At 35.4% G+C, this 11,795-nt stretch overlaps 1 pseudogene; it reads left to right on the top strand.

The window, feature by feature from the left end:
* Positions 1-10,192: 10,192 nt before the first annotated feature.
* Positions 10,193-11,795, top strand: part of LOC145805589 (uncharacterized) — a 123,350-nt pseudogene continuing 121,747 nt past the window's right edge.

Raw genomic sequence — 11,795 nt, 5'->3', positions numbered from 1 at the left:
CCAAATGAGAAGGCAAGATGTGCACTCGAGATGGCTTGTGTCTTGAGTTCTGATGGACGAGATTTGTGGACTGGTGCAGAGACGGTATTGATTCAGCTTGGAGATATACCTGATCGAGGTGAAGATGAAATAGCTATCTTATTCTTGTTGCGTTCGTTGGATATCCAAGCAAAAGCTAATGGTGGAGCTGTTTTCCAGGTCAATGGAAACCATGAGACCATGAATGTAGAGGGGGATTTTAGATATGTTGATTCTGGGGGATTTGATGAGTGTTTGGACTTCTTGGAGTACTTAAATGACTGTGAACATAACTGGGAAGAAGCTTTTGTTGGTTGGGTTGGTGTGTCTGAGAGGATAAAAGATCAGAAAATATCCCAAAATTGTTAGGGGCCTTGGAATCTAGTGAAGGACAGCGGCAACAGGGGGTGATTGCCAGATTAACTCTGCTAAGACCTGGGGTCCTCTGGCATGTGAGTTGGCACGACATGTTGTTGTTCTTAAAGTTGATGTTTGGCTCTTCTGTCATGGTGGTCTTCTCCTTCATCATGTTGCCTATGGTATAGAGAGGATGTTTGTGTAGGCAGAGAGCAAAGAAACGATCCACAATCTGTCTTTCCACTCACCCGTGTCTTAACTTGTCTTCTATTTGAGTTGCCATTGACCTCGGTCATCCTTGTCGCCAGTACTTTGTGAAACTCATTACCGTAGTTGGTTGCGCTTGGCTCAACTACATATTGTTCACCGGCGATGTTGTTGCTACTTGAAGGTCGGCGAGATCTACTTGCGCGCAGCAGCGGCTTCCACTAAATTTACTTATATTTGTGGACCCAAACGGTAAACTACTCTCTTCCTCCTATTTCTATATTAAAAAAGAAAAAAAGGGCATGTACAAATAAATTTTAGTAATAAATTGCAAAGTTACTCTGCCGTTTTTCATAACCCCAATAAAAAAATTGAAGTGAGAGACTGCCGTTTTGCGTAAACCCCATCAAATTTTTCTCTTGTTGTTCAATCTGATGATTATACACACTAGGGGTGTACATGGGTCGAGTCGGCTCGGTTTTACCACTGAGCCGTCACTCGAGCCGATCTACTTCGGGTGGAGAAGAGTTCATCCGATTTCGACTCATATGATGATCGAAACCGTGCATGTCGGTTGTTCGATTTGGCGGATGGTTTTCGGTCGAGTGATTTTCTTCACCATTTTAGTTTAATGGCTTTTGTCTCCCTTACAAAATCACAGAACCAAGCACATACACAAAATCACAATAACATACTATACATATCTACTTTCCTCACATACTATATATGAAAGGAACAATGGATAAAATTTGAAAACAGAGAGGAGATATTTGCGATACAGCACCGCCATTCATGTCTTCAACCAACACGCAGTGAACTCCTCTTTCTGATGATTGCCACCTGTGCTCCTTGATTTGCAACAATCAGTGTCCCGTTCATTACTTGAGCCAAGTTTCCGTGAATGCGATTAGATCTGAGAACTCTGTGTATGAGAGTGAAAGACTTTGAGATGAGAGGGGTGATGAGAGTATAAAGGAAGTTAAAGAGATGGAGGAACTTTAGGGTTTCTGAGAGAGAGGGAGAAAGAGGGAGAGAGAGTCGATGGTTTCTAAAAGAGTGAGGGAGAGAGGGTCGGTGGCGTTTGACTGATAGAGAGAGAAAGAGGGACATATGGTGATACTGTTGTATGACACAGAAAAAGAGTGAGAGAAAAAGCTGAAGAGGCGTGAGGCAGATACAGAAAAACAGGGAGAGCGAAGCAGGTGTGAGAGACAAAGGAGAAAAGAGAGAGAGGGGGGGTGAATGCGTGTATGTGAGAGTGAGAGAGCTGAAGAGGCGTGTGAAGGAGGAAGATAAAAATAAAAAATAAAAAGAGAGAGAGAGAGAGAGTCAGAGAACACGTGAAGGGAAGAGACACAAAAAGAAAGAGGGGAGAGAAAAGGACATCAATGTCAGGCACAATTTTTAAGAATCCTTATCACTTGTAACCCACTCCTTGTAGTCTATTACAATCAAGTGTTAAAAGTCAATATCACTCTGTCAGGTTATGATGTTTGGAGATAAAAAACACAATATAAAGAGCCAATAGCCCACGTACACGAGTAAAATTATATAATATAATAAATATCGGTCGGATCGGTTTTTCGGTTATCAAGTGTAGGAAACCGTGGCCCGTTCGAAAAAATTAATTTTTTCATTAAAAACACCCGCCACCGACCGTTGGTTATGGAAAAACCGTCCGTGGGTTGATTTTTCGGTTCGGGTTGGTCGGTTTCGTCGGATGGTTCGGATTTTTGTACAGCCCTAATACACACACACACACAATAAGTAACCATTAAATTTATTTATTTAATCTTCCAATTATATTTGGGAGTTTTGGCTTCTTGTAGAAGTTCTTGTTTTTTTTTTTTTGTGTGTGTGTGTGTGTGTGTGTGTGTGAAGATTAGCATGTAAATTAATTGTGTCCAATTCACTGTACCCTAGTTCCTGAGGACAAAGTGAAGAGCTTGGTGAGAGCAACATTTTGATCGGTGGGGATCAGAATTCGACAAAATCGAAAATTTGGATTTTTTGCTTGTTTCCTCTTCTAGCTTGAGGTACGAATTTTTCCTACACTTCTTTATGCACTTTTACTTGATTATATGGAGTTCAGAGTTGTATATAATTTAATTAGAATTTTTAGTAAATTTGTGATTTATTTGTTTAAAAGGGAAATTTTGAGAAAAATAAAGAGTTGTTGCCCAAATTGCGAAAGTGTAACTTGGAATATGTTCGTAAGGTTATGAAAGAGCTATGTTTTAAATTTCAACAAAAATGGACTTCGACTCAATTGGTTTTGAAATTTTTATCGGTTTGTGACCAAAAGAGTATTTTTAAAGAAAACAAAGGAATTAGATTTAATTTTGGGGGCTTTTGATCAAAATATGATGTCATAGTTGAATAATGCTTGGAGAATGAGTTTGGAAAGAAAATGATTTTTTTTCTTGGCATTAACGATATTATTTTGCTTAATGTATCTGTTGGAATAAAACCGACACGGTTAGAAATGGACCTTGAGAGGTTACCGGACGTGATTGTGATATGAAAACTAGTGTAGTTGTTCATATTTGATGAAATGTGGAATAGATTGTATTTATCGAAATTTTTGGAATTTAATTGTTTAAATATCTGTTTTGGGCTATCGGTGGATGATAGGTATGATTGTTGTAGAAATGCATGAGACTTAGGTAAATTGAACCACATTCCTCATTTGTTGCATTGGACATTGCATTGCATTCAATTGAACCACATTCCTCATTTGTTGCATTGGACATTGCATTGCATTCATTTCATTGGAAATGTATCTGTTTTTGAGAAATGTTTGGAAATGTATTTGTTTGCGAAAGATGAATACTTCGTGAATCTGGGTAGGGGGTGTAGAACCGCGCGGTTAGGTGTCGAGCCTTCTAGTGTACTGGTAAAAATGACAGTGGTAGTGCATTAGGGCCTGCTTGCAGACACTCACCTAGAGATTTACAAAACCTGTATTCATGTAACAGATATGTTTTAAAATAGAAATGGTTTTATATCTGTTGTTGCATCTCAGCATGTAACGCCCTCAAAATAACAACATTAAACCCATCCTTATAGAGACATGCATTGATACATAAAAGTCCACATTCATCTATTCATCAGAGTATTTCATTACAAAAGTATTACATGGTTACAACAAAAGCAAATGCCTTACGGGCTTACAGCTTTCCAAGTTAACACTTGGATACAAAAGAGGGTACTAACTCAATTACACAATAAGCCCTTGGTTTGAATTTACACGTAACACATCCAAAAGGAGAATAAGACAACAAAAGTTTGTCCGTCTCTAGCCTCCCAAGCTATGTGCTTGGAGGTGGCATGCTACCTGTACCTGAAAATGATGTTCCCATATAGGGTGAGCCACAGCCCAGTAGAAATATACTAAACCAACTATGAACAATGCCTAAACGATTAGCAACTGATAGATGGTCAATACTTACACTTCCATTTTCATCTTATTACAATTCCACACTGGCCAAAACATTTGATGAGATTATAGTTCATCACTAGAACACTTTCAAAATTCAAGGTGGATACACATTATGGTGTTGTATCAATAACACATAAAATACTTCCATACTTCGCAAACAATGATGATATACATTTTAGTGCTATATCAAATCAAACAAACTTTTCAATAGATAAGCATATGAGCTATATCACTACCACAATAGATAAGCATATGAGCCATATCAATACTTCAACAGATAAGCATATGAGCTGTATCAACATTCCAAATAGATAAGCATATGAGCTGTATCAACATTCCAATAGATAAGCATATGAGCTGTATCAACATTCCAACAGATAAGCATATGAGCTGTATCAACATTCCAACAGATAAGCATATGAACTGTATCAACACTTCAACAGATAAGCATATGAGCTGTATCAACATTCCAATAGATAAGCATATGAGCTGTATCAACACTTCAACAGATAAGCATATGAGCTGTATCAACATTCCAATAACCGGTTTAGAGGTACATCCCCCATCTTCCCCTAAACCATTAACCGGTTTAGAGGTACATCCCCCATCTTCCCCTAAACCGTGGAGTACATCCCCCATCTCCTCCCATACACAAGTAAGGCATATAAACACAGAATCACATACACAATCAATCAATACATAAAGTTAATGTATTCTATCAATTGTTCACACATAATGCATATAAACACATTGATCATATGCCCAATCAACCAATACATAAAGTTAATGTATTCTATCAACTGTCATACTCTATGACACATCCAATTGATTAGTTTTAGTTTGCCTAATCATCATGCATTGTCTACAACAATCAACACTACCCTCCACCGGTAGCCCAAACAATTATTTCTAAGCAGGAAATAAATGCACAAATGGATAATATATCAACATTTCAACTAGATGAGCAATAAAAGATTCAACTACACTCTTTAGTCCCATACATTCCCAATTTCAACATTTTCAACACAATTCCTCATTTCCAACAATTAATTATACAAATTAATTAACCAATGTAATTAGGGCATATTCCATAATTAACATCACAACCCTTAGGTTCCATTTTCATTAACGTTTTAACATTAATTTCACTTTTCCATGCCAAACATGCATTTAGGTTTCATATGATTAAAACCCCAACTTTTGTAAAACTGCACAAAGGCCCAAACTTTCTCAAAATTACCCAACAACCCCCCCAACATATCAAAATGCTAAAATTCAAAGACAAAGCTCATAAGATGGAGTAGGTTATCCCTACCTCGAATAATGGGACCCAACGAATGAGGTGAAGAAACAGAAATGCTCCAAATCTCGAAATTTTCAGATTAAAAGGTAGCCCTCGACGATCAACACAACTTTTGTAAAGGCCCAAGGTGAGAAAACAACTCCTACTAGATCAATCCCAAGAGAGAAGTTAGGGTTTTAGTGAGAGGAACTCTCAAAATAGCTTTTTGGAAAAGTAGGAGAGAGAAAGGATGTTGAAAAGCGAAACAAAAAGTCGGATCTCGGCTTTATATAAAAGTCGGATCTCGGCTTTATATAAAAGTCGCCCCGCTCGAGCGTCAAACTCCCCGCTCGAGCGTCATTCACAGACTCCCGCTCGAGCGTCAACCATCCCGCTCGAGCGGCGGATGCACACTCCCAGAACTTTTGCAGACAGGTCTCCCGCTCGAGCTTCCAACTCCCCGCTCGAGCGGAACTCACACAATCCCGCTCGAGCGGCCAATCCCACGCTCGAGCGTCGAACACTGCACAGGAAATACTGGATGGGTGAAACTCCCGCTCGAGCGCCAAAACCCCCGCTCGAGCGGACAGGTCAAAATCTGGGCAACTAGTTTTGGTTTCTAATCTCAACCAACCTGTAACAAACCTGCCCAACACATCCTATAACTCAAATACAAGGTAAGAAAGGATGCACACCAGGTAATAATCAACTACTATCATCCATGGACATATGTCCGGATCACTGTACAACAAGGGTAAACCCGGGATCGCTATACAGCATTACATGCATTATAAAAAGAGAGATAAACTGTTTTATCATGTGCATGACATGAGCATACTCCTCTTTAGTCTTGTCATTGTTCATATGTTGTGTAGTATATCTCTACTGGCTGTGGCTCACCCTATAAGGGAAACCATTTCAGGTACATATGCTATGACTCCGCCAAGGCATTGACTTGGGAGGACTCGGAGCTGAGGGTTCATTTTTGTTTTATTGTTATTTGTTGACTATAAGCCCATGACTATATTTGCGTTGAGTTGAAACTCCATTTTGTGTAACCAAGAATGTTCTTGGATAAATTTGTAAGCCTGTAGGGCACTTATTATCTGTTTGGCTTCCATTTCATATTTGTTGTAAAATGTATGCTTGGGATTGGAACTGGGGCATTGAGATATGAATAGCATGTATTTGGCATTTGAAATTTAATGAAAATGGATATATGGAATAGTTAAATTTACATATAAATTATTAGCCATTAAATGATATTAAAATAATTTAGATCGTTAAATCATATTGAATATACACAAATAATACAATATAAAATTTTACTTATATATTTTTTTGCACTCATAACTTGTAAATACCATCATAATGGCATATTTCTTATATTATATAAATTATATGTTTTGATGTTATTAATAATTTTATAAAAACAAAAATATAAATAGTCTAATGTTAACAAATTAATTAACTTAACTGCACTAAAAAGGAAGAAAGAAAGAAAAAAAAAATTGAAATTTATGTGCAATTCTGGCAACTCTAGTAATTCAAGTTTAGCTCGGGTCGGCCTTAGGCAAACAATCTCACAATTCAAGCTTGAGTGAGCCTGGACACTCTCAACACAACTCGAGTTGAACTTAGACAACCTCTTAACCCATCCAAACTAGCCCGAGTTGCACCCTCCAATGTAGGGGTGATCATGAATCCATCCAACCTGATAGAACCGATCCAACCTAGCTAATTGATTTTATACAGATGTGTGTCTTTCAGCTCACAGATGCAGATAAAATATTTCAAAATTCACAGATATGGTTTAGGTGGCGGATCAACCATCTACCACCCGCATGAACCTGATTCGCCTGTAGGTTCAAAAAAAAAACAAAGAAAGAAAGAAAGAAAGAAAGAAAGAAGTAAATAAATAAATTGCTAACAAGTAACAATATAGAGTATAAATAATAAAATCTATATTTTTGTAAAAATAGAAAACAATACCTTAAAAATATCCATGTGTAGTGCCATGGCTTATTATAGACAAATAATACATATTTTTTAAAATATCCATGCAAGGGAGGATGCAAAAATTATGAATTACAATTCAAAAAAATACCTAAAATTTGTAAAGTTCAAACCGTTAGATCGATCGTATCCATCAACCAGCCTGCACGGCTCGTTCAATTTGCATCTGCCAAACCAGTGGAAGGATGCAGATTAACTTTTTACAATCCATCTATTTTTAGACGGATGGTGAGTGGGATGTCACTAGACCCAACCCGAACTTCATTCACCCCCTGCTCCAACGTATTCTCACCTCTAATGTAGATGAGTTACATTACTTTTGTATATTTTATTGAGAAAATTATCATTTAAAGGGGATTTTTAAAATTATTATATATTAGTGAAAATGTTTATCACTTTAATTATTAATAATGTTTATTATTATTTTGTAAATAATTTTTCATACTATCACTGGCGAATAATTTTCCTTGCTTTATAATTAATAAAATATTGACGCATTAAATAATAAACTGACGAACTCAAAATACGTTTCTAAAAATAAATTTTTTTTTTTAGAGATAAATAAGATAAAATAATAACACTACGATTATTAAATTAATTTAATTTTTTTAATAGATGATATAAATGAAAGACCTTACAAAATGAAACTCGGATAATCGAAAAAGAACTTGTGGTTGGCCCTACAAGTCCCTTAAGTATTCTAAAGTCCTAATTTAAACTTGAGAAAAGCCAAACCTTAAACAAAATAAAATTTGAACTTGATGTTAGGTCTAGTTTTGATTTTGATGATCCGAACCATTCATTTGGTATGATTTTCTATATATATCATCCCTTGTAAAAATTAAGTCAATCTAATGATTATAACATTTTAATTTTATTGCGTTTGTCTCCAAAAGAATAAATCATCTATTTTCAAAAGGTTAATGCTATGTGTATTATATACAAGTTATGACATTTGTGAGTTTGATTATTACAAATATTAACTCAATCGTATGGGAGTCATAGTTAAAAACAAAAAGAATTATAATCAAACACCATATAATTGAAGAGTTTTTAGATCATAACCAAAATAATGTTACAATCAACATCGTATTTAGTCATAACTAATATCACAATATGTATAACAAACTCATAATCAGTGGCGTAGCCAGGAATTCAGTGCAGAGGGGGCACAAATTAATGATAATTTGGTTCTATTTTTTCTAAAAGCACTTTTCAAAAAATTCTACCTTTTTGTTTTCTGTGTTTTTTTGTTTTTATTGATTTTTTTTAATATTTTAAGGAACTTTTTTTACTTTTTAGATATACCTACATAAATATACCTAAAAAGTAAAAAGTAAAAAAAAAAAAAAAAAATTGTGAAAAAACCCTTTTAAAAATTCACTAAATAACAAAAATACTAAAAAAATACGAGAATTCATTACATTTTTTGTATTTTTATATATTTATTAATTTTTTAAAATATTTTTTCACAAATTTTTTACTTTTTAGACACATCTAAATAAGGTGCATCTAAAAAAGTAAAAAAAAAATGTTTAAAATTTTAAAAATATTCACTAAAAACAAAAAAATACGAAAATCAAAAAACGCAATTTTCAAAAAACTTAATCCAAAAAACTCAAATCAAACACATTGATTAATTTTTATTTTTTTTTCATAATAAACAACAATGAGATATTACTAAACTTAAATGTTAAGAGTTCATTTGGATAATTGTGAATTTTAAATTAAAGGATTTGAGATTAAATTTTATACAAATTTTGGAGGGTAACTATTTTATAGGTGGATTGGAAAATTAAAAAAGAAGATACGTTGAGACAGAAATGATATATTTTAGTAGAAAAATTTTATAAAACATACCGCAAAAAAAGCGTCTATCATATGTCGTAATTATGATCTTCATGGTCTTTAGTTATAACACATTATAGTGTTAGATATAATTTAGTTATAACTTCTTCTGGTTGTTATTTTAGTTATGACTATATATCAAGTAATAGTTAGTTATGACTCATTCTGATATTAGTTATGACCTATTGTAATTTTTTTTATTTTTTTATTTTTATAATTAAAGATGTGTTGTTTGATTATAATTTATATAGCGGTCATTTTAGTTATGAATGGAAAGAAACAGATGAAGGATAAACTCCACATGTCAAATGTAACTAACAATTCAATAAATTCTATATCTTCATTGAAATTTATTACATTTGCATGTCAATAATGATAGATATCACCAGTATATTAAAATTTATAGATAATAATATGACTTATTATAGCCTCTTTATTTTCAATCAAAATAACCATTATTGTTCTCATAATTTTAAAAATGTCATTGACATTTCACTTTAAATAATATTTTTATAATTTTTTTATTTAATATATTTTCTTTATGTTTTTTTAAAAAAAAAAATTCCCAAAACTCAAGGGTGACCCCCCTGAGCCCAACATGGCCCCGCCCCTGCTCATATTCAAGTCTTAATAACACATCTCATAATCAAGTCTTAACTAACACCTCTATATGTCATAATCAAAGTCATAACTATTATCTTTTGAAAAATAAATTTGTCGTTTATTTTATCAAAAAAAAAAATGAGATAAAAAAAAATTACGATTATCAAATAGACTTAATTTTTTTTTTTTAAATAATATAAAAAAACACACTTTATGAAATCAATTATTCAAATAATCAAAACGGAACAGCTCGCTCTACAAAGTCAGTCAAGTTTTGTCTCTTTAGCCATTGACTCGACTCTGGCTGGTTGACCTGATCACATTATAAAACCAACTAGCACTCAAGTTATGAAACACCTACCACCAGCACTTCCCACGCAACGTTCCACCCAAAAAAGCCCGCGAAACCGGCCTATATAATGTCTAAAATAACCTCAACAACAGCTTTTCAAATCCTTCTCTCCATATTCTCCGTACCACTCCTCATCATGGCCTTGCAAGGAAACTCCCAATCTACTGATTCAGAACAAACAATCCTACTCGGACTCAAACGACACTAGTCCAATCCACCCTCCATCAACCACTGGACACCATCACCACGAAGCTCCAACTCCACCACCCACTGTAATTGGCCTGAGATCACCTGCTTCAATGGCTCCGTCACCGGACTTTCCCTCATTGACAAAACCATCACCGGGCAAATCCCACCGTTCATTTGTGACCTCAAAAACCTCACCGCGATTGATCTCCAGTACAATTACATTCCCGGACCATTCCCTACGGCTCTCTACAACTGTACCAAGCTTGAACATTTAGGTCTTGTTTGATTCACAAAACTAATAGTGAAGTATTAATAATCCTATTAAATTAGTGTGGTATTCACTATCCAATTGAATTAATAACCATTGGATTAATAATCCCACCCCTATCCCATTACTAATAATCCTACAAATTTGTTGGATTAGTTATCCATTGGATTAATTATCCTAAACCAAAATGTTAAAACAAACATAGGATAATTGGGCCCACGGATTAATAATTCCAATCCCATGCTCTGATCCACCCAATCAAACATGCCCTTAGACCTCTCCCAAAACTTGTTCGTGGGCTACATTCCAGGCGATGTTGACCGGTTCTCGACTCATCTCCGGACCTTCAACCTCAGCGGCAACAACTTCACCTGCGATATTCCAGCAGCCATCGGGCGGTTCCCCGAGCTCACAACCCTTTGGCTTTTTCTAAATTTGTTTAACGGCTCTTTCCTGCCAGAAATTGGTAACCTGTCAAGGCTCGAATGGCTGGAGCTGTCGGACAATGAATTTGCACCGATGGCAATACCATCCACCTTTACCCAGTTGAGGAAACTTAAACAACTATTGATCAAACATTCAAGTTTGATTGGTGAAATCCCGGAATCAATTGGGAATTTAGCAGAGCTCGAGGAATTGGACTTGTCAAACAATAACTTGACTGGTACAATTCCGAGTGGTTTGTTTCTGCTGAAGAATTTAAGAATAGTAGATCTCTCCAAAAATCACTTTTTCGGGCCAATTACTCAGCCCATTGAAGCTTTGAAGATGGAGGTAATTGATTTATCCGAAAATAACTTGACAGGAACAATTCCGGATGATTTTGGTGCACTAACAGAGTTGTCGCGTTTGTCTCTATTTTCCAATCAACTCTCGGGGGAGATACTGGAAAGCATTAGTCGCCTTCCGTCGCTGACATATGTAAGATTGTCCAGCAACAATCTCTCTAGAACATTGCCACCGGACTTGGGGCAATATTCCATTCTTCAGGGGTCTGAAGTTGACCAGAACCATTTCACCGGTAAGCTGCCGGAGTACTTGTGCGCTAATGGTGGACTAATAGGAATTGTGGCATTTGATAACAATTTGAGTGGTGAATTGCCTAATTCACTTGGCAATTGTTCGAGTTTGTTGATTGTTCGGGTTAATTGGGAGAATGTATGAATGAATGGTGTAGTTGGATTTGTTTAATCACTCACCTATGGAAATTTGA

Source organism: Camellia sinensis, chromosome 13 (assembly GCF_055761805.1).
Source record: "Camellia sinensis isolate YWXY chromosome 13, ASM5576180v1, whole genome shotgun sequence".
Lineage (NCBI taxonomy): Eukaryota > Viridiplantae > Streptophyta > Magnoliopsida > Ericales > Theaceae > Camellia > Camellia sinensis.
The sequence above is the reverse complement of the archived record's forward strand: the minus strand, read 5'-3'. Positions and strand labels throughout refer to the sequence as shown.